Below are 24,262 nucleotides of genomic sequence, written 5' to 3' on the forward strand. Positions count from 1 at the left end.
ACATATCTATTCTGGAGATCTGGAGTGCTGTGTCCAGTTTTGGGCCCACACTACAAGAAGGAGGTGGAAAAATTGGAAAGAGTCCAGTGGAGGGCAACAAAAATGATTAGGGGTCTGGAACACATGACTTATGAGGAGAGGCTGAGGGAACTGGGATTGTTTAGTCTGCAGAAGAGAAGACTGAGGGGGATTTGATCGCTGCTTTCAACTACCTGAAAGGTGGTTCCAAAGAGGATGGATCTAGACTGTTCTCAGTGGTAGCTGATGACAGAACAAGGAGTAATGGTCTCATATTACAGTGGGGGAGGTTTAGGTTGGATATTAGGAAAAACTTTTTCACTAGGAGGGTGGTGAAACACTGGAATGCGTTCCCTAGGAGGTGGTGGAATCTCCTTCCTTAGAAGTTTTTAAGGTCTGGCTTGACAAAGCCCTGGCTGGGATGATTTAGTTGAGGATTGGTCCTGCTTTGAGCAGGGGAGTTGTTGGGGACACTGGGGCATGGCCAGTAGGTAAGTCGAGGGATAGAAGACCAAGAGTGTCGATGAACGATGAAGCCCCCTAGCACTAGGCCTAGGTGTCCTTGCCCCCGCCCCTCTGCCTGGAGGCACTCGCAGCAGCTCTGCATACTAGGCCGAAGTGTCCTTGGCCACCCCCGCCTGGAGGCACTCGCAGCAGTTATGCTGAGGATCTGCAACAATATGTTGCAGAGTCAGACTGCCTGAAACTAAACAAGGCCGAACAGGGCAGATATGGAAGAACAATGCTGAATAAAGCAGCTTTATGTATAGGTTAACAAATGATACAGAGAACAAGGGAACTAGCTGGGAACTGGATTGGCTGGCTAGATGGATACTTAGGGCAGCTTGCTATGGGATAAGTATGCCAAAGAAAGGATGTATAAAAGCCTGTGTAACTTCCTGCTCTGGGTGCAGGATTTGAGATTCTATTCTCCCTGGACCTTTCTGAAGCTTCAAATAAACTTTTCTGCTTCTCCACCCCGTTGTGATTATTGGGTGACGCACACCGGGTAATGAACCCCTCCCCACTGCTGTTGTTTTGCCTCTCGGCACTGGGTGCCGGCAACACTGTCTAACATTAAAGAGGTGAAACAAGGCTGGCAGTTTGGGCTGCTGGACAGAACAAGCCTTCAGGCCGAAAAGCCAACAACCTTTCTCTCCATTTCAGCAAAAAACAACATTCAACAAACTCCCACAAAAACAGGCACCTGAAAAGTCCTGCCCCCGACTTCACCTTTCCAAGGTCTTCTCCGCACTCTCTCCCGCCCCGAGTGAGAATCCAACACCTTGCCCAACACGCCACAGTGAGACCCGAATGCAGCTCTCCCTCTGCAGGCAGGATGGTGGAGAAAAACACAGGTGAGAAAACCCTCCCGGCTCAGCTGCGCAGGGAGCCTTGGCAAGGACGTGGTGGAAAGGTGACGCCGGGATCTCTCGCACGGGAAAGGAGACTCGTGCCCGAGTCCAACCAACCCTTTGGGAACTCGAAGGAAGCCGCATCCCACAGGCGTTTCCACAGAGCAGCCACCAGCCACACACCCAGGCCGGAGGGGCCGGGACACGGGAAGGGGCAGCAGCCAACGCCCCCGGGGGTAGGGCTGGGGCGGGAGCTGCAGCCAGGCCCCTGGACCCGCAGGGAGACGCAGACCCTGACAGCAACCAGCCACGTTTGCCCACGTGTGTGTGTGAGACACGTCTGTGTGTGTGTGATGTCTTGTGTGTGTGCTGTGTGTCGTGCAGAGTCTTGTGCTCAGTGTGTAGTGTTGTGTGTTGTGTGTGTGTGTCGTGTTGTGTGTGTGTTGAGTTGTGTGCCGTTTTGTGTGTCATGTTGAGTGTGTGTTGTGTGGTTGTGGTGTCATGAGACGTGTTGTGTGTGATGTGGTGTGTGTCGCACACACAGACACAACACATTGTACGCCGCACACACAACACGTCACGTGTAGCACGTCTCACACACACGTCGCACGTCACACGCACAGCATGCTGCCTGTGGCACGCACACACACAAAACATTGCACGTCGCACCCACACACACACAACGCGTCGCCTGTCGCACGATGCACATGGCACATAGCACGGACACACACAACACGTTGCGTGTCGCTCGCACAGCACCTTACACTCACAAACACAAAACACGACACACACCACATCACACAGACAGAAAAAACTACACACATGTCACACATACACAAACACACACAACACGACACACAACACGTCACATACACAGCACAACACACAAAACGGCACACAACATAACACAGGCACACACCCTAACAGACAACACATCACAGACATTCACACAGACACACACACACAACACAACACTCTAGACAACACACAACACACACAGAATGTGACACACAACACGTCACATACACACAACACGTCACACAACTCGTCTCACACACAAACACACACAAGACGACACACACTTCACACAAAGCATGACACCACACACACAACACCATACACACACTGAACACAATACAGAAAATGGCCACACACCACACCACAAAGACACACACACAGTGTGTCACACACACACAACACTACACAAAACATGTCTCACACACCCACACCCACATACCACGTCACATGTCATCACAAACACACAAGCACACACAATCCATACAACACTCTAGATAACACACAACTCACACACAACACACAACCCATCACACAAACACACATAACATGACACACACAACATGACACAAACACACACGAAAACATTTCACACACACAACACGACACACAACCCATCTCACACACACACATAACACAACATGACACACACACAACACGACACACAGAAACAAATTGCATGTCCCTCACAACCTGTTGTACGTTGCACGGATACACACAACACATCGCATGCATGCAAGTCGCACGACACACACACAGAAAGACGTCACACACAAACACACGTGACACACAACATGACACACACAAACACCTCTCTCACACACACACAAGAAGACACAGAACCCATCTCACACAGACACGCACAATATGACACACACAGCACAACATGTAACACACAACAAGTCACACATACAACAGATCGCACATTGCACATCGTACGGACACACACAACACATTTCACCCCGCACTTGCACAAACACTTTGCACATCGCACGTCACATGTTGCACATCACACCTGCACACACAACGCATCGCGCATCGCACGTCACACACACAACGCGTCGAATGTCAGACACACAACACGTCACACGCACACTCATCACGGCACACATCGCACATTGCACGCCACACTTCGAACACACAACACGTCGCGTTTCGCACGTCACACACAAAAACGTTGCATGTCGCACACACAACATATTGCACGTCGCACATCGCACACACAACACGTCGCACATCGCACAAACACACAATGTGTCACAAACACAAAACATCACACACACAAACAGGTCTCACACATGCACAACATGAAACACAACACCTCACACATACACAACACAACACACAACACGTCACACAAACACAAACACACACAACATGACATACAGCATGTCACACACACATCCCCACACGCCACATGACACCACAAACACACCACACGTCACACACACACAAACACACAACACGACACATGACACATCACACAGATAGGCACAAACACATACAACATGACACACAACACGACACACCCAAGACTATGCAAAACACATCTTATACATACACACACACCCCATGTCACATGACACCACAAACACACCACACGTCACACACACAAACACACAACATGACACACAACACGACACACCCAACACACATCTCACACACACACACACACACACACCATGTCACATGACACCAGAAACACAACATCACACACACACTCAACACGGCAAACAAGAAGACACGCACATGTGAAGTGTGAGGTGCGATGTCTTCTGTTTGCGTGTGCGACGTACAACATGCAACATGCAACGTGAGGCGTGTTGCATGTGTGTGACGTGCAATGTTTTGTGTGTGTGATGTGTGACGTGCGATGTGCTCCGGGTGGGGTCTGTGTGTGTTTCTGCACAAGCTGATTGCGATGTCCCGGAGGCCAACAGCAAAGAGGGTTCGGCGTCCGCTTTCTTGCCCTGCCGTCAGTCTGCCACCGGGCTGGGGGGACAGCGGCTGGGGACCCCAGGGGCTGCTGAGAGACGCGGAGGAGCCCTCGGAAGGGAGAAGACGACGGGAGAATCAGACTCTTCCAGCAACGAGCCACATTTGCCCAGTGCTGACGCTGTCAGGCCTCCGCATTTTGGGCCAGAAACCAACAGCCAAATCGAGCTGGAAAATTGAAGCACTTGCAAATGGCCCTTGTAGCGTCTCACCAGACCGTCGGCGACCCTCTGGGGGTGAGCTGTGGGCTCCCGAGAGGTAGAATCCAGGGCCTGCCTCTTCGCTTCCCACGGCCAGGTATTTTCAGCCCCCAACAATGAGGGGAAGAACAGGGAGATGAAAAGCCAAAGAAAGTTTCCAGAGTTCTCCTTCCTGGCTGAGCTGGGGGCGCTGTCCAGGTCACGGATGGTCACTCTGGGGAGGGATGTGGGTCTGGTCCACTTTGCAGGCGGTTGATCTGGGGAAGGATGTGGGTCTCAGATATCTGGAGGATTGGCCCAGAGCCCAGTCTTGTGGGGGCACAGCTGGTGGTCCTCATCCGCGTCTGTCTGCCTCTCTTCTGCCAGAGAAGGCAAGCCAGGCGAGTACGAATAATGATGCTGTCAATAAAATGGAATCAAGTTGTGGATGTTTTTTCTCTGAAAAAATATTTTCACACTTTTCAGTCGGCCCCTGGTAGTTCCGATGAGAAATGTGAAGGACGAGATCTTGGAACAGTTCCCTCTTCGTGGGAGCAACAGCTGGCTGGGTTTGGCTGCTCAGGCTTTTGTTCCCTGGTTTTACCCACTGTGGTTCCTTTGCATGGATTTCATGTACCTGTGTGTAAGTTTTTGCCCAAAGGCACACAGCTGTACAGGTTTTATCTACAATCTTTACAAGTTGAAGTTGCAGATGGAGGGGGCTCCCAGCAATGGCAGCCTTAAGGGGGTGGGCGGCTAGAAGCTGGGGGACTGGATCGGGACCCCCCAACACTCACTGCTCTCTCTGCCCTGCAGTTTTAGTCCCCCCAGATTAGCCTGATTATCACAACAAAATTTTGTTTCTCCTGCTGCTAACAACCCACCTTCATCGATTGGTCTCGTTAAGAGTTGCTATGGCAACCCCCACTTTCTCGTCTTCTCTGTATCGCTATATCTATATCTTCCTGCTGTATTTCCCCTGCATGCATCTGATGAAGTGGGCTTTAGCCCATGAAAGCTTATGCTCAGATAAATTGGTTCGTCTCTAAGGTGCCACAAGTCCTCCTCATTCGCTTTTCCTGACTGATTGTGCTGGGGGATCTGCCTGGCTCCAGCGCTCCGGTCCCTCAGCTACCAAGGCCACCTGGGAACCCTGATCGATTCCAGCTTCAAGGAGTGCTGAGATCCATCTGTCTCTTTCTGTGCCTCTGTCTCTCTCTAGGAATAGCCTCCTGACCCTGCCTCCTGTGATCAGTTATAGTTTGCTAGCCCCCCACCCCACCTCCATGGGTGTTTTTGGCTTCTCCATTCACTCTGCAGCAATGCTCCTTGTACCCAAGCTAAAGATCCCTGCAGCCCCAAAAATCCTCGGGGGTTTGCTCAGCAAGTGGGTTACGAGCAGAATGGTTGTGGGGTGAAGGTGGGGAGAGAGAGGTGCTGAACCTGGGGGCAGAGGAGGGTGGCAGATTAAGGTGTTGCTCAGCCCAGCCCGCTGAGTCCAAGGACATATGAGGGGACCAGCTTTAAATTGCTGTTCGATCCAGCCCACTGAGTCCCGGGACACATCAGGGGTCAGCTTGCGAGTGCTGATGACCCAGTCCTCTCTGACATGCTAACTTCATGTGTGTGTGCCTGTGTGTCTGTTCATGTTCATCACATTTGGGGGCTGGAAGACCCCAGCCCTGTGGAACCGAGGTCCTGCACAGTAGCTCCATTGGGAGGGAACTTGCAGAAGGAAGGAGTAGCGCTACATGGGGAAACACAAGTGACAAAAGCAGCACATTGACAGAATTGCAGAATCTCCCCCCACCAGAAGAGGAATCCTAACAAATGGGCGTACCCCAAGGTAAAGGGCAATTCTGGTAACAGCTCATTTGGGGCTTGTTTGGAAGGGGGATGGACGTCATTCTTGCGACAAGGCACCTGCTATGGCCAAAAACAATTTAGCCCTATGCGCCCTTCCAGACAAGTCTTATGTCCCATATACTTTGGGTCTTCCGGGATAGGTCCCCGAATAATCAAGGATCTTGACCAAAAAGGTTGTCACGTCCAAAAAGGAAGATACACTGCTCTGAGTGACACTCTCAAACAGGTCCCCACAGCTCCCCAGCCTCCGGGAGGCAGGTGTGAGAAGATTGTTCTCCCCAACTGACAGAGGGAGAAACAAAGGCTGAGAAAGGCGAAGGGCCTTGTCTTCCATCACATAATCTGTCGGGATAGAGTTGGGAATAGGACCCGGGTGTCCTGACTTTCAAACGAACCATCAGTCTGGAGTTTCACACACTGAATGATCAAAATAAAGGGACCTGCAATGAGCTACAGACCAACAACCATTCACACTGATTCTTCAGCAAGTGTTTTAGAAGCAGGAGAACACCAGCGAGAACCAGGAACGGCTCAGAGACAATCAGCAGCGAGAAGGAGAACAATTCACCAAGCAGATGATTGGTTCTGGCTTATTTGCTGGGCCTTAAAGGAGAACAACAAAGTCCTGAGTCTCCTCCCTGCCACGAGACCCCCTGCTCAGCCAATCAGCGTGGAGACTCTGGCGGTGGCTGAGGGTTCCCCAGATGGCCCAGGGATGGCTCAGGTCACCGGTGAGGATCACTCTCAGAGCACGCTTCCTGTCCCATCTCTTTGGGAGGCCTCCCACCATGAGGGCTACAAAGCAGCTCCCTCCTCGCCAGTGGAGGGAGGGAAGCAGGAAAAGGGAAACCAAAAAAGTCAAACCCCAAAGACTCGAAGGCAGAAAGGCCAAGCTGGGGGAAAATTGTCCCACCTTAATCTACTGTTTTCCGTGCCCAGAATTTGGCCAGTACCGGGTGGATCAGGCTGCCTCGGTACCAAACCTCTCTGGGGCTCTTCCGTTCTCCACAGGGACGTCTGTCTTCTCGCTCAGTGAGCAGTGGGAAAGGAGAAAACTCCAGAGAGGCTCCACCTCGCGCTCACATACGAGACCCTGAATTCTCTCTCAGTCCTCAAGGAGACACCTCCAGAAGGAGACTCCCTGCAGCAAAGCCCCGGGGGTCTCTGAGATCCCCCTGCCCTGCAGCCTGTCCTCCCTGGCCGTTGTCGTGGACTCTCTGTGACGTCACCGCCTCCCAACCTCCTTTCACCAATCAGCTGAGTGCTGCAAAAGGCCCTTGTGATGTCACGGCCACCCCCACCCCTGCCCTGCAGGGCTCAAGTCCTGCCCCGAGCCGGCTCCTGTGAGTGTTTGACCTGCTCCCCCTGGGTCACCCCCACACACTCAGTGGTCGTGCAAGGGTTCACGCAGGCCACCCGTGGAACCATCAGAGGATGCTCAATGTGCCACACTCGATTTTGCAGAGATTTGGAGATGTGAAGGCCAGAAGAGACTCTTAGATCATCTCATCTGGCCCCCTACACATCACAGGCCTCCTGCATGGCGCAGTAGCGAGTTTTGGACGAAAGCAGACTCCAGAAAGGCATCTCATCAAGGGATGGAGGAAGCACCACTTCCCTTGGGAGTCTGGAGGAAATTGATGCTGTGGGGGGCAGGGAATTGACCCCACGGCCACACTTGTGAGTCTGTATCATAACACACATGCACAACAGCACTGCGCGAAGTATGTACACGTCACCTTAACTCTGATGTTTCCTAACGTTTAGAGGCCTGGCCTCCAGGGTGTTCTTTGTGCTTCTAGGTCAATTTTGGGGAGAGATGCAATCATTTAGTTCAGAGGGGGAGCCGTGTTAGTCTGCAGCAGCAAAAAACAAAAACAAAACGAGGAGTAGTTCTGGCACCTTAGAGACTAACAAATGTATCTGGGCACATTTGATGGTGTGGCTGATGTGATTAGGTCCGAGGATGGGTCCCTAGACTAGATATGTGGACAGGGTTGGCAATGGGTTTGTTGCAAGGATAGGTTCCTGGGTTAGTGTTTTTGTTGTGTGGTTGCTGGTGAGTATTTGCTTCAGGTTGGGGGGCTGTCTGTCAGCGAGGACCAGCCTGTCTCCCAAGATCTGTGAGATTGAGGGATCGTCCTTCAGAATAGATTGTAGATCCTTGATCCTGCCCTGGAGATCTTTTAGTTGGGGGCTGAAGGTGACGGCTGGTGGCGTTCGGTTCCTTTCTTTGTTGGGCCTGTCCTGGAGTAGGTGACTTCTGGGTATTCTTCCTTTCAGCAGGTGGGGATTGTAGTATGAAGAATGCTTGATAGAGCTCCTGGAGATGTTTGTCACTGTCTGAGGGATTGGAGCAAATGCGGTTGTATCTTAGAGCTTGGCTGTAGACAATGGATAGTGTGATGTGGTCTGGATGAAAGCTAGAGGCATAATGGGAAGTATAGCGGTCCAGGATAGGGTGGTGTTTATGTGACCATTGCTTATTAACACTGTAGTGTCCAGGAAGTGGGTGTCTTGTGTGCCCTCTCCTTATGCCCCTCCACCCCCAACAACATGATACAGTTCTGCGGTGACCTGGAATCCGACTTTCCACATCTCCGACAGAAGGAATATTTCCAACACACCTCTGAACAACACACTAATCCACAGAGACCTTCCGACCAACACGACAAAAAGAAGGATTCTGCCTGAAGGTCGAAACAGCAGACTGGACCTCAACTCGAGTGCTTCAGCCGACAAGCACGGGCTGAAGTGGTCGAAAAGCAGCATCACTTGGTCCATAACCTCAGCCGTGCAGAACACAACACCTCGGCAGCTCTCCAACTCCACATTCTCCAGCCCATTCCCCTCTGATCCCACTCAGGGTGACCAAGAGAAACTGCACCATCTGCTCAAGAAACTCCCTGAAAAAGCACAAGAACAAATCTGCACAGACCCGCCCCTGGAACCCCAACCAGGGGTCTTCTATCTGCTACCCAAGATCCATAAACCTGGAAATGCTGGACGCCCCGTCATCTCAGGCATTGGCTAGGGGTGCTGGTCGCACAAGGCCGGAGGAGAGAGTCGACACAACCAGATACTCCTGCTGTCAGGATGCCCAGGCCTGAGAGGATTTCATCGCAGTCTCTCACGAGGGGGTTCAGGCTCCAGTGCTCTGCTCTGTTTTCCCAGCCCTGTGCAGGGGGTTGTTTCCAGTTTCAGAAATGGGGCAATGTTCACACACTCCCAATGGGTCTTTGCATGAATCAGGCCCTAAGCCAGGGGCAGGCAAACTTTAGCCAGATGCCGGATCGGGTTTCAGAAATTGTACAGAGGGACAGTTAGGGGAGGCTGGGCCTCCTCAAAGAGCAAGACATGGCCCGGCCCCCGCCCCCATCTGACCCCCGCTTCTCGCCCCCGGATGGCCGCCCTGGGCCTCCGGCCCCATCCAACCCTTCTGTTCTCTGAGGGGCTCCAGATCCCCCTCCCCTAACAGCCCCCCACCACTCCATCCAACCCCCCCTCCTTCCTGTCTGCCACCCGGACCTTCTGCCCCATCCAACCAGCCCTTCTCCCTGACCGCCCCGGGACCTCCTGCTGCCATTCAACCCCCTGTTCCCCGCCCTCTCACCACCCCGACCCCATCCACCCCCCAGCCCCTGACCCCCCCCGAACTCCCCTGCCCTCTACCCCACCCCTCCCTTGCTCCCTGCCCCCTGACCGCGCAGCCTGGAGCCCCAGGACCAGCCGCCGGGCCGCACTGCAGAGAGCCCCGGGGTCGGCCAGGCTCGTTGCCCCGCTGCCCGGAGCATGGGCCGGCGGCGCTGGGAGCGGAGGCTGCGGGGGGGGAACGGCAGGGACGCGGCCGGGGGCTCTCCAGAACGGCTCAGAGCCCCCGGCCCCTCTTCTGCCCCCCCCGCTCCCCACATGTCACAGCCACCCCACCCAGCTGAGACACCCCACCCCACAGACCCCTCCCCTCCCTACAGACCCCCATAGCCATGCTGTGTCCCCCTGGGAGCTGCCATGGTGCTGCCCCTCCCAACCCAACCCAACAGCCGCAGCCATGCCATTGACCCAAGTCCCCAATCCAGGTCCCCTATAGCCTCTCCCTCCCCCACATCCCTCCCAGACCCAGTCCCCATCCCTACAACCCAATTGCCACCTGTCCACAACCCCCCTCTCCTCCTCCCACAGCACCAATCCATCCCCTACCCTCCCACAGCTCCCACCACACAGACCCCTCCACCTCCCAGCTGGGCCCCCTCCCCGCCCCCCTCCACCCCAACCACCCCGTCAGACACCCGCCCCCGCTGGTGCACCAGGGTTTCCCCAAGACCCACCAACAGCTGTGAATGGTGTGGGGGAGAAGGTGTTGGCATTTGGTTGTGTATTGGGATTATGTGTACGTGTCGAGGCTTGTGGGGGCTTTGTGCTGGGGGAGAAACTGAGCCCTGATTCGGGGCCAGGGCTTCTCTGACTCGGGGTCCTATGAAGGGAGCCAGCCAGTCAGGCCGTGGAACAGGAGCCAGCAAACAGGGCTGTAAACAGGGGAGTCTGAGGGGGAGTTTGTCTTGTGGTGCTTGTTTGGGGTTTGTTGTTCCTGTGGGGGGTGGGATTTGGGTGTTTCCCAGGTGAACAGGATTTAGGTGGGAAGGCGATGACAGACACAGAGGCAGCGGTGGGAGTGACTCATGTCGTGGAAGACACAATGGAGATGACTGGCTGTGGAAGCTGCCGCATGTCCATGATCCTGGAGGGGGGACCTGGTAAGAGTTTTGTCTGCATGAAATGCCGTCTGCTCGAGCTGATGGAGGAGAAGATCTGAGGTTTGGAGATGCAGGTGGAAAGTCTGGTTGAGTTTAGAAAGGGGTTTGAGCAGATGATGGAGCAAAGACATGAGGTATCTGAAGGGAAAAGCTCAGACTTGCAGATGGAAGCAGGACTGAGGAATTCTGAGGGGAGACTGCTGGGTGAGGAAAGTGGTCAGTGAAAGCATGTGACTAAAAAAAAACCAGGCAGAGGAAAAGACGGGCTAGTGAAGGAGAAATAGAGTTCAGGAATAGTTTTTGAGAGTTGGAAAATGAAGAAGGGGCTCAGCAGGTAGTCACTGAAGGTGGAGGGGCAAGGAGGAAGAGAAGAGTGGCTAGTCCTATAGGAAAAGGGGAAGAGTCAATGGAGACTACACCAAATATGAGCCGCAGGAGGATACAGGATGGGTTGAAGAGGATTACAAGGGAGAATAGGAATGGAAAGAACTTGCAGCCAGAGGGAACAGGGGATAGACTGGAGAATAGCATTGTCACCAGGGAAAGGCAGGGCTACGTGATCGGGGACTCTTTACTGAGAAGACTAGACAGGCCTGTAACCAGAGCTGATCCAGAGAATAGAAGGGTGTGCTGTCTTCCAGGTGCTAAGATACGGGATGTAGATCTGAGGTTGAAAAGGATCCTAAAGGGAACGGGAAAGAATCCCCTAATTATCCTTCATGTGGGAACAAATGATACAGCTAGATTCTCGCTGGAAAGGATTAAGGGAGACTGTGCTTGGCTGGGGAAGACGCTAAAGGAAATCGAGGCTCAGGTGATCTGTGGTGGGATTTTGCCTATTCCTGGAGCAGGTCAACAAAGGCGTGACAAGATTATGACTATCAACAGATGGCTCAGGCAGTGGTGCTAGAAGGAGGGCTTTGGGATGAATGGCCACTGGGAGGCATTCCTGGACAGAGGACAGTTCTCTCGGGATGGACTTCATCTGAGTAGGGAAGGAAACGGACTTCTAGGATGGAGGCTGGCACAACTGATTCAGGGAGCTTTAATCTAGGAATCTGGGGGAGATGATTGGTTGGGGAATGTCCAGGTAATCTCCATGCCGGATTTTAGCCTTGAGAGGGAAGAAAAGAAATTAAGAAAGGATACAGCCGTGGGTAGGGGAATGGCTATAAGGAGGAAGGGCAGTGTGGACACCAGTCTAGTAGGTTCTGCTGGCTGTGGAATGACCGTGCCTCATTGGGTAAAGAACGTGAGCGAGGCCAAACAGCAAAAATGAAGATGTTTGTACACCAATGCGAGGAGCCTAGGTAACAAAATGGAGGAACTAGAGGTACTGGTGCAGGAAGTGAAACCAGATATTCTCGGGAGAACAGAAACAGGGTGGAATAGTCGTCATGACTGGACTACGGGTGTTGAAGGGTATGTGCTGTTTAGGAAAGACCGAAATAAAGGTCAAGGTGGTGGAGTAGGATTGTCTATCAATGAGGAGGTCGAATGTAAAGAAATCAGCGATGGAATGGAGAAGACAGAGTCCGTCTGGGCAAAAATGACATTGGGGAAGCAAACGACTCGAGCCTCCCCTGGGATAGTGCTTGGAGTCTGCTAGAGGCCGCCGGGATCTCATGTGGATATGGATCGAGCCCTCTTTAATGTTTTTAATGAAGTAAATACTCATGGAAACTGCGTGATCATGGGAGACGTCGCACGCGCGCACAACACGACACACAACCCGTCACACACACACAAATCACACACAACACATCACACACTGAACAAAACACTCAAGACAACACACACACAACCACGTCTCACACACACACGACACACAACGTCTGACACACAGAGACACGTCTCTCACACACGCCAACACACATGCAAGGCACACGACGGCTCTCACACACGTCCACACACAAACACACGACACATAATGTCGCACACATGCCGACACACACACACACGCCGACACACAATACTGACACACATGAAACTGACAAACACACGACACAGACAACGACTGACACACACACACAAGACACACGACGTCTCACACACACACACAAACATGACGTCTCACACACACACACAACTTCTCTCACATAGGCCCACACATGACACGCCCACACAACACACACCCACACACGCCCACACAACGCACGCAGAACACACGCCCACACACACGACACATGCACAACACACAACACACCACACGACACGCCCCCCACACACAAAACACAACACAACACAACATACGCCCATGCCGAAAGACACACACCACACACAACTCACGCCCACACACACACCCACCCACACCCACCCGCCGACTCACGACGACTCACACACAGCGAGACGGCAAACACACTGACACACGTGATGTCTCACACGCCCACGACACGACACTGACACGTCACACGACACACAAGACTGGCGCTGCCAGTTCCTCATCCGCACTCGCCGTCTTCTCATGTGTTCGCCAACTCGCTCTCTCCCCTCTGCTCTCCTGGTGCCGTCTCCCTTGGTAGGACACGGGTAGGTGTGCATTCCCACAGGTGAGGTCTCGGGAGCCATGGAGACGTCGGAGCGGAGGAAAATCATGCAGGGCAGTAGAAAGGCTGCAGAAAGTACCTGAAGAGACAAAGGGAATGAGAAGGGGGAAGTCCAGACTAAGACAGGAGTCTAGTCTGTAAAGAGAAACAACGGGAAGTCTAAGGTACAGAAACTCTTCAAGTTGCCAAAAGACATTTAGGATGGGAAATGACTTCTTGAATCCAGTCTCTTTAAGATCTTAGGCTTAGTATGTGTGTGTATTTGTATTTGCTTAGTAATCTGCCTTCTTCTGTTTGCTATCCCTTCTAATCACTGAAAATCTGCCTTTTCTAGTGAAACTATTTTTTGTTTATTATTATTATTAAACTCAGTTTGTGCAACGGGTGCTCCGGGAGGAAATGATTTGTGTGTTACTCCAAGGGGCCGCCCGGTGTCACTGTTGCTCCATGAGGGAAATGCTTTGTGCAATACCTGGTTTAGCCACCCACTGTCACTTTTGGTCCAGGAGGGAAATGATTTGTGCAATACCTGAATTGGCCACGCAGTGTCCCCATTGCTCCGTGAGGAAATGCTTTCTGCATTACTCCAAGTGGCCACCCGGTGTCACTGTTGGGCCAGGAGGGAAATGATTTGTGCATTACACTGACTGGCCACCCAGTGTCACTGTTGCTCCGTTAAGGAAATTATTTGTGCATTACCCAGAGTGGCCACCGAGTGTCACTGTTGCTCCATTAGGGAAATGCTTTGTGCAATACCTGGATTAGCCACCCGGTGTCACTGTTGCTCTGTGAGGGAAATGGTTTGTACATTATCTGGATTGGCCACCTGGTGTCACTGTTTCTCCACGATGGAAATGGTTTGTGCAGTACCCTGAGGGGCCACCCAAGACAACACACAGAAAACACGACAGACAACACTGACACACACACACACAACATGACACCGACACACACAGAGAGAACACTCTCACACACACACAACACAGGACACCGAAAGACACAAACAACATGACACACAAATAAACTGACACACAAAACAGCACACAACAAGACACACAAAAATCACACACAACACACGACACCGACACATACACACACACACACACTTGATGACGCACAAAACAGCAGACAACGTGACAAATAAATCACACACGACACCGACACACACACACAATATGACACACAACACCTCACATGACACACAAAACGGCACACGTGACACACACACACAACACGATGCACAAAACTTCGCACACAAAATATCACACACCCACACACAACACGACACACGATACCGACACACGACACACAAAACGGCACACAACACGAGACACAAAAATCTCACACAACACATGACACCGACACACACAACATGCACACAAAACGGCACACACCGTCACATGCACACAACACGGTATACAACATGGCACACACACACACTCAACACGGACCACAACACGCACACATAAACACATCTCACACACACAAAACAACACATAAGTCACACACACAACACGTCACATGACACACGCAACACGACACACACAACACGTCACACGGCAGAAGGTTTCATCGAGGAGGAGGATGTCCCGGGGTCCCCGGGCGATGCTCTGGGACTGCTCCCCAGGAAGCCAGGCAGGACTCTGGGGAAGTCTCCTCTCGGGGAGCAGCCTGTCTGCAGGACACACAGCTCCCCCGGCTCCACCTTCCTGGCTCTGACCTCGGAGCCTTCAGCCTCCTCTGCCCCTCCCTGCGCTTCCCACAGCCAGTCCGCCCAGGTGGGGTCCTGGGGGGGGCAGAGGGTCCTGCCCCCCAACTCCGCAGTCAGACGGGACTCTCAGCCAGCCAGGAAAACAGAGGTTTATTAGACCACAGGGACATGGTCTAACACAGAGCTTGTAGGTGCAGAGAACAGGACCCCTCAGCCGGGTCCATTTTGGGGGGGGGGGCAGTGAGCCAGACAACCCCGTCTGCCCTTCACTCCATGTCTCCAGCCAGCCCCCAACTGAAACTCCCCCCAGCCCCTCCTCCTCTGGGCTTTGTCCCTGTCCCCGGCCAGGAGGGCACCCGATTCCTTTGTTCTCCAACCCTTTAGCTCTCACCTCGCAGGGGGGAAGGGCCCAGGGCATCAGGTGCCAGGAAAGAGGGTGTCGGCCATTCTCTGTGTCCAGACCCCTGCACACACCTGCCCTCCAGAGCTCTGCAACGATCATACACCCTTACCCCACCCCCTAGATCCTTAAGAACTGCATACGGGAAACTGAGGCACCCCCACACGATTCAGAGGAAACATGAAGTCCCGCTTCATCACAGATGACTCCAGGAGCTCATGCTCAAATAAATTGGTTACTCTCTAAGGTGCCACAAGTACTCCTTTTCTTTTTCCAGGAGGTGAGTTGCTTGCTATCCTACCATGTTTTTCTCTGTCTCTCCTCCAGTACGTTGGCCAACACACACATTCTGTCTCTGTCTCTCTCCTCTCCTGGTGCCAACGATGACCAGACCCCAGGTGCCTGGGCCCCAGTGCCCCGCCTGTGCTCCATCTCTTCCTGTATCTGCCTCGCCCCTTCTCCCAGCCGACACTGCCCACCGCTGCCTGGATGATTTCCCCCTCTCCTCCACTGCACCCCCCTCTGTGGGGTCCCTGCCACTCACCGTCTGCCTCCTCTCCTCCACCCCCTCCCCCGCTTCCCCACGGGTCACTCTGGGGGCCGGTTTACTTCACCATCTTTGTGCATGATCTGGAGGATGGGATGGATTGCACCCTCAGCAAGTTCGCAGATGACACTAAGCTGGGGGAAGAGGGAGATATGCTGGAGGGTCGGGATAGGGTTCAGAGTGACCCAGACCAATTAGAGGATTGGGCCAAAAGAAATCTGATGAGGTTCAGCAAGGACAAGTGCTGAGCCCTGCACTGAGGAGAGAAGAGTCCCAGGCAGTGCCCCAAGTGTGCCATGTCCCCGCCCCGAACCGACCCTCCCGGAGCATCCTCAATTCCATGAAACAGCTGTTCTGGGGTGGGCAGAAAGTGCTGGGAGGGAGTGTGGGGAGTTGCTCAGTGGGGGTGTGTCTCTCTGGGTGGGGTCTGTGTGTGTTTACGCACAAGTTGATTGTGATATCACGGAGGCCAACAGCAAAGAGCGTCAGCATTCTTGCCCTGCCGTCAGTCTGCCAACTGGCTTGGTTGACAACGGCTGGTGACCCAAGGAGCTGCTGAGAGACGCGGACCATCCCTCTGTCAACAACTTCTTGAATCAGCTATTTCCACAGGTGTTTGAGGAACAAAAGGATGAGTTTTTACAGAAGGTAATTCCCAGATTCTTTCCCTGCTCATTAGATCGCACACGACAGGTCGGCGCCTCCTTCTCCTGGGGACGGGTGGGGGCGGGTGTGACAACAGGCAGGTCTCAGCGTTCCCTTTTGATTTGAAAGTGGCCATCTCTCAGGTCTCCTCCTGCTTCAGCCGGTCAGGTTCTTTGGAGGCAGATTTAGATGATTTTATCTTTCAGCAGACTAGTCGGGGGGAATTTCCAGGGATAGAACCAAAAGGGAAGATAACAAAACTCGTGTAGAATTTAGATTGAGATCTCCATCAATAGTCTTTCCCTTGGAGTTGCCCCTAATGCACTCCTTGCCTTCAAGTTGGGAATAGAAACCCTTTGTCTCCTGTCATGACTGCCAAAGAAATGTGTAAATGAGGATATTCTATGATTCTATGATTTACACCCATCAGGGGACACTGTCTTTTTGAGGCGGGTGCAGCTGGCTTGGGATGGTGCTGATGATGGATAGAAAACAGGCTGGAGTCAATGACAGATGGGACCACAGAAGGGGAAGGGGAAGGGGAAGGGCATCTCCATAGAAGGTCCTGGGTGCTCAGATACCCCAGTTCTAGGTACCCTGGCCTGTCCCAGAGAGAAAAGACAAAGAGGGGCCCAGCCCCCCGACAGTCATGCCATGGACAAGAATCTGGTTGGGAGTGGGCTGAAGGTTCCCGCTGGACAAAGGGGAGCTGAAGTCCCCCAGCGTCCTGGAATTTAAGCAATGCAAGCTTCAAACCCTGCACGGGTGGGGCCTGAGGGGCACCCGCAGAAGGTTGGGCTGGACAGGGGCGGCAGGTTTCTACAATTTTTGGTGGTTTCCAGAATGGGACCAAGTCCTGCCTCCCCGTCCACCTCTCCCCACATCTGCCTAAGGCTCTGGGAGTTTGGGTATGGGAGGGAGAGGGAAAGGGGTTGGGCTCTGGGAGGGAGTTTGGGTGTGGGCTGTGGGTTGCGGCAGGGTGTTGGGGTGCAGGAGGGAATGAAGGGTGCGGGGTCTGGGCTGGGGCAGGGGGTTGGGGTGCAGGAGCAGGTGTGGGGGCAGGCTCTGGGAGGGAATTGGATGTGTGGTGTGGGCTCTGGGCTGGGGCAGGGGGTTAGGGTGTGGGAGGGGGTGAGGGGTACAGGCTCTGGGAGGCAGTTTGGGTGCAGGTGTGGGGTCTTGGCTGGGGCAGGGCATTGGGTGCAGGAATGGGTGGGGTGGCCAGGTTCTGGGAGGGAGTTCAGGTGTGGGCTCTGGGCTGGGGGAGGGGGTTGGGGTGCAGGAGAGGGTGCAGGTCGGGCTCTGGGAGGGAGTTGGGTGCAAGGGGTGGGCTCTGGACTGGGGAAGAGGGTTGGGGTGCGAGAGCAGGTGTGGGGGGAGGCCTGTGGGAGGAAGTTCGGGTGCGGGATCTGGGTTGGGGTTGGGGGTTGGGGTGCAGGAGGGGGTGCGGGCGCAGGCTCTGGGAGGGAGTTTGGGTGTGGGGTGTGGGCTCTGGGCTGGGGCATGGGGGTAGGGTGGAGGAGGGAGTGCAGGGGGTGGACTCTGGGAGGGAGTTTGGGTACAGGGGGCTGGGGGCTGGGCTGGGGCTTGGGGTGCGGGAGAGAATGAGGGTGCAGCTCTTACCTCAGGGATCTCCCAAAAGCGACCCACACCCCCCTCTGGCAGCAGCTCCTAGGTGGGGGGTCTCTGCCCATCGCTGCCCACGGACACCACCCCAGCAGCTCCCATTGCCACAGATGGCAGAGTCGGCCCTCGGGGCGGGGGCAGCGTGTGGAGATCCCCCCACCCCCGGGGCTGCAGGGAGGCGCCAGCCGCTTCCGAGACTGGCAGGCCACACGGAGTGTAAGCAGTGTCAGGGTGAGCCTCACCCTGACATCTGGTGGTGAGGTCTGGCAAGTTGTGGAAAAGAACTTCAGGGGCCGATCTCATTTGCATCGGCACACCCACCCCGCCTAGAACGAGGCCATAGCTGCCCAAATGCTCACTTTGGCTGCTGTGGGATCCCCAGTGTCTCTGTTATTGGGGCAGGAAGAATAAATTGTTATTACCCTGATTATGGGAACTGTGCTGGGAACTGTACTTGGCCTTTTGTTATGATGGAGGGACTCACCATCAACTAAGTAGCACTCGCTAGGCAAGGGTCATGGGTTCCAAAACGCTGTGAATTGAGAGAGGGTGGGGACAAGTATTAATACTTGGTGCCATGGGTCCCTTGGTGAGGGCCTTACGTGCTAATTGCTCTTTCTTTTCTCTCCACTGTGAAATCTCAGAGCTAATTTTGATTCCGTTAGGACTCTAGTTACAGGCTGCGAAGCTCATTTCGGGCTAATGGTGTTCTAGCACTGAGGCTCCCCTACTACAAACTGACTTCACCAAAGAGCTGAACTGAGTAAGAGCCGAAATCACTGAGCGTTGTGTTCAGTAGTGGGGGAGCCTGAAGATTTATTGTGGAGAAGTTTGTGAGACGGCTGGTGGAGCGGAGGCCTATGGGGCTGTGGGGCGGTCAGCTTCAGATCATGTAAGGTGCCTTTTACCCCCGCCCCCATCTCCACCCAGGTTGGGAGGTAAAGCTCTGCAGATAAACTTTTGAATTTTGGGGCTGCCCTGACCAGGGACAGAGACTTTTGGGTCATTGGACTTTTGGGATTTTGGGTGATTTGGGGTTGCTGGACTCAAGAACCAAAGGGAAAGGGCATGCCCCAATTTGCTTGGGGTGGGTTTTTTTTTTGCTCGTGAGTTGTGTTATGAATCCTGTTGGTGGTGTTTCCCCAACATAATGCCACATTGTTTCTCTCTGTTATTAAAAGGCTTTTTGCTACACTCAGACTAGGTGCTTGCGAGAGGGGAAGGATTGCCTCTGGGAGGTGCCCAGCGGGGGTGGTACATATTTGTCCCAGGTCACTGGGTGGGGGCTCGAGCCGGTTTGCATTGTGTTATTGGAATGGATCCCCTAGATATTGAACCCGGTCCTTGTTGCTGCCAACTCTGACGGGCAGAAGGGTTACACGGAGCGAGGGTGGGCAGGAAGCCGCCTTAGCCCCCTTGTGCTGCCGGTGATGGCGGTGGGGGTTTCCGGGCCCTTTTAAATTGCCCGGGGGCAGCAGGTGGGGCTGGGGGAGACACCGGCCCCCAGACTTGGGTGGAGCCAGGCCCCCGTGGTCTTATGTTGCTCGAGCATGGGCACCAGGGGCCCAGATGAGGCGCCTCCCCTGCGGCTGGAGGAGCATGGGTGCTAATCCACGTTTCGGCGGGTTGGTTTTTGGAGGGTTAAATGAAGGTAGCCTCTGCTCTGGGCTCGTCCAGTTTCAGGGCCTGACGCTGCTTTGCACAACGATGAATCTCGGAACAGGCCAGCACTGAAATGACGGCAGAACCTGAGGAAGGAAAAGCCTCTGGGTTCGTCTGTGAGCCTTGACGCCGAACGGGAGCCGTAATTTGACTCGCTTTGTGGCTGCGGCCGGTAAAATGTCAGGACAAAGTCGTCCCAGTGACTGTGACACTGGGTTTGAGGCGGCTTTGGTCTTATTCAAATGTAACTAGCATGGAACACTTGTGTTTTTAAAGGTGGGTTCCCCAAGCAATCCCAAGTTGTTCTTCCCAGAGCTGGGTGATGGTGGGCAGCAGGGGATCTCCCCAGTCTGTGGGGGAATCTCTCTGGGCCCCACTGTTAGTTCTCCAGACTTTCTCCCCCTAACCACGCACACCCCTCCCCCACCCATTATCAATGCTTTACAGCGACCCCTCCCTCCCCTTATGGGATACAGCCTCTCGGTGCCAGAGACTGACTGGGGCTCCCCTCTGCATGGCCCCAATGGGGAAGGAAAGGGACCGATGGGGGAGGAAGAAGACGGGCAGAAGGAGTCAAATGGGGCTAAACCAGAATAGAGGAGATTTTCTTCCTGTTAAAATGGACTGGAGTCTCATTGCTGGAAAGCCACAGCTTGAGTGAGGTTTGAACCGGCAGCCTTTCAATTGCCAGGCAAAGGTGCGAACCACAGAGACGGATCACGGCCGACTTCCCAGCACTGTCCAAGGAGCCCCTGCAGGGGTGCAAGTGGTTAGTGCAAAGGGCAATATTGCTGGGGTTGTGAGTTCAAACCTTCCCTGCAGCCCTGGTTTCTATTACCCCATGGAGCTTCCCCAGCTTGCTTGTCCTAATTCACATGGAAAGTGCCATGAGAGGAAGGTCTGAAATGTGGACGTTGGTGCAAAGCTTGGGACCCCCCACCAATGCTGCCATTAGCTGTGGGTGGGTTGCTCAGGGGCAGGGAGAATTGATTTCTTTGCTGCTGAGAAAAATGCCAGGACAGGTCCGTGGGCACCAGAGCTCCCCGCTTCTTCCAGCACATGCCAGGCTCTGTCACTCCTGGAGGAGGGTCATCGAATCATAGAAGATCAGGGTTGGAAGGGTCCTCAGGAGGAATCTAGTCCTACCCCCTGCCCAAAGCAGGACCAACCCCAACTAAATCATCCCAGCCAGGGCTTTGTCAAGCCTGTCCTTAGAAACTTCTAAGAAAGGGGATTCCACCACTTCCCTAGGTAATGCATTCCAGTGTTTCACCACCCTCCTAGTGAAAAGGTTTTTCCTAATATCCAACCTAAATCTCCCCCACTGCAACTTGAGACCATTCCTCCTTGTCCTGTCATCTGCTATCACTGAGAATAGTCTAGATCCATCCTCTTTGGATCCACCTTTCAGGTAGTTAAAAGCAGCTATCAAATCCCCCTTCATTCTTCTCTTCCGTAGACTAAACAATCCCAGTTCCCTCAGCCTCTCCTCATAACTCATGTGTTCCAGTCCCCTAATCATTTTTGTTGCCCTTTGCTGGACTCTCTCCAATTTATCCACATCCTTCTTGAAGTGTGGGGCCCAAAACTGGACAGTGCTCAAATAAATCAGTTAGCCTCTAAGGTGCCACAAGTCCTCCTGTTCTTTTTTTTTAGTTATTAAAGAAGTGTCAGTAAAAGGTCAGAATGCGATCGTCTCAGTCCTTCTCTTGAAAAGTGTAAGCTCATTAATTAGTTCGCCACTTCATCAAAAATAAAGGGGACATGCACCAGCCTTTGTCATGTGAGCAACTTTCCCAAGCACTTTGGACAAACTCAGGAGTAAGTATAAAATAGTAAAATAAGTTTATTAACTCCAGAAAGTTAGATTTTAACTGAGTATAAGTATTGGTTACAGAGGTCAAAAGTGGTTACATAACAAATGAAAACAGACTCCCAGTCTAAACTCTAATTTGAATATACTAAGCAAGAATTGGATCAAACAGCTTTTCTCACTCACTGCTTGCTCCAGGCCATGTTGAGTTCTTAATACACAGACTGAATTCCCTCTCAGCCTGAGACCAATCTCTGCAGTTCAAATTCTGAGTCTTCCAGACAATCTTCCAGGTGTTGAGATTGGGGAAGAGACACGCCACGTGGAGGTGTCTTTGACTCTCATTCATATTTTTTCTCCAGCTGCTAGGTAGATTCTTGCCGTGATGCTGGGGTTAGTTAGCCCCCAATATGGAGCAGCAGTTTGCCTCCTGCACCTTGTGGTAGGCATGTCACAGCTCCTTCATTTTGACCCCGCACGGCAGTGTGTCCCTGTCATGGCCCCTTCCTATCATGCATCACGAAATCTGAGTGCGCACCTCGGGAGTTACACCGCAGAAAGCTGCTTTCCTGTGCAGAAACTTGCCCGTGTAGACAAGCCCGCAGAGGACTTCCATAAGAACGCACGACAGGTCATAGACTGGGTCAGACCAATGGTCCGTCAAGCCCAGTGTGCTACCTGAGAGCGACCAGTGCCAGATGCATTGGATGGAAAGAACAGAACAGGCTTGTTGACCTGCAAGGTGAGGGTCTTTCACCTTTATATTTAACTTAATTGTTGTCGATTCCTACTTATCCTATATCTAACTACCCCTCCTCTGAGGTCTCTGGGCAAATCAGGTGTGAACCACTCCTTTGACACAGACGTGTCCCAATCCAGCTGAATTGAGGCAGAATTTGGGCCAATGTCAGTTTGGAAAAGGCCTGCTTCACCCAGCAGGTTTCTCAAAGTATCCGTTGCTGTGAACCGCATGTCGTGTGGATGTGCGAACTCCAAAGATAGCAAACATGAAAAAAAAAACCGCAAAGCCGGTTCTGAGGTTTCCAGAGCCAGGCCTGAGGGTTAAAGAGCTGTGCTCAAAAGGACAAGGGGGCTCAGCAGCTATAAAAAGAACTAGTTGCAAAAACAAAACAAAAATTACATGAAAAAAAACAACCAAACAACAACCACCCAGAAAAGCTCCCATCACTCGCCCATCACCATTGTAGATCTTGACATCTCCTGCCTAATGTGACATCTTTGCTTTGCGAACAAGAGCCCTGGGGAACTCTCTGGCTCTTTCCCTCTCACTGGGGAAAAGGTTCCACATCTTCTCTCAAGTAGTTTTCCTCCCAACAGAAGATTTATTTTAAAATTTACCAAATAAATTCCATTTGAAACAGAAATCATTCCAGTCTATACTGGGTCTCTATTCTCGTACATGCTATTTCTCTCACATTTTCCCCCAAACCTGATTCCTTTGGAGTCAGGTTTTTATTGCAGGATTAGCCACCATTTGCTATTTTGTAGGAGGGGGCTAGAAGAAAACCTGAATTATACTGTAACACTGAAAGTGATCACAGAATCAGCCTCTTACCTTACACTAATAAACTTCGTGTGCAATTTCCTTGTTGCTGGTAACAATTTCTTCAAAGATTACAAACTATAAACCTTTAGGGCAGTTTTCTCTTAATTCCCATTTTCACCCAGTGAGCTCTGTGTGAAGTCACATTCGACCATAACCTAGGAGCCTTCCATTTCTGAGGGTTCATTTCTCCCTGGGTCTTCTCCCAGAAGTGTGGGTGGAAGGGGTCTCACACTACGGGGGAAGGCTGCATCATGAGAAAAACCACCTGTGCTCTACTTTCACACTTTCTAATCTTTCAGAGTAGCAGGAGGTGGAAAAGTGAGACACATGCATTAGACTCAAGAGCAAAACTAAGAGACCAAACCACAGACTCTGGACTCAGCATTCATGTATCCTGCAGTCTGAACTTGGAATCTGTTACATTCCCTCATTGGCTACCATCATTTAACCAACACAGAAGTGCATCTTGTCCAGCAAGGCAGCCAGTTTGGGACCCATAGGCATGGCATGGCTCTGAAGGAATCAGCTGTTTCTCTCTGTGCTTCAGGAAACTTGGGATCCAAATGGTAAAAGACAGTTGTTCCCAGTTTCATCATGGCATCCTTTAGAAGTGTGAGCAATTCTAAAAACAGTTTACCTTGGCCACAGGTCACCATAGCATCCATCTCTGGGGTGAAAATCAACCACTAAAACCTCTCATTTCTACCTGAGTTCTTGTCAAATCTTTGACCTTAGTTGTAGCAATTTTACACGGCTCTGGCGTAGAATTCTTCACCAACCACACGA

General features: G+C 52.7%; 1 protein-coding gene across 1 annotated transcript in view; it reads left to right on the plus strand.

Moving 5' to 3' along the window:
* The window catches only part of LOC140904589 (uncharacterized), a 203,606-nt gene that overhangs the window by 107,859 nt on the left and 71,485 nt on the right, over positions 1-24,262 (plus strand). The window lies entirely within an intron of this gene.

The sequence above is a fragment of the Lepidochelys kempii genome, unplaced genomic scaffold, assembly GCF_965140265.1.
Source record: "Lepidochelys kempii isolate rLepKem1 unplaced genomic scaffold, rLepKem1.hap2 scaffold_37, whole genome shotgun sequence".
NCBI classification, from domain to species: Eukaryota; Metazoa; Chordata; order Testudines; family Cheloniidae; genus Lepidochelys; species Lepidochelys kempii.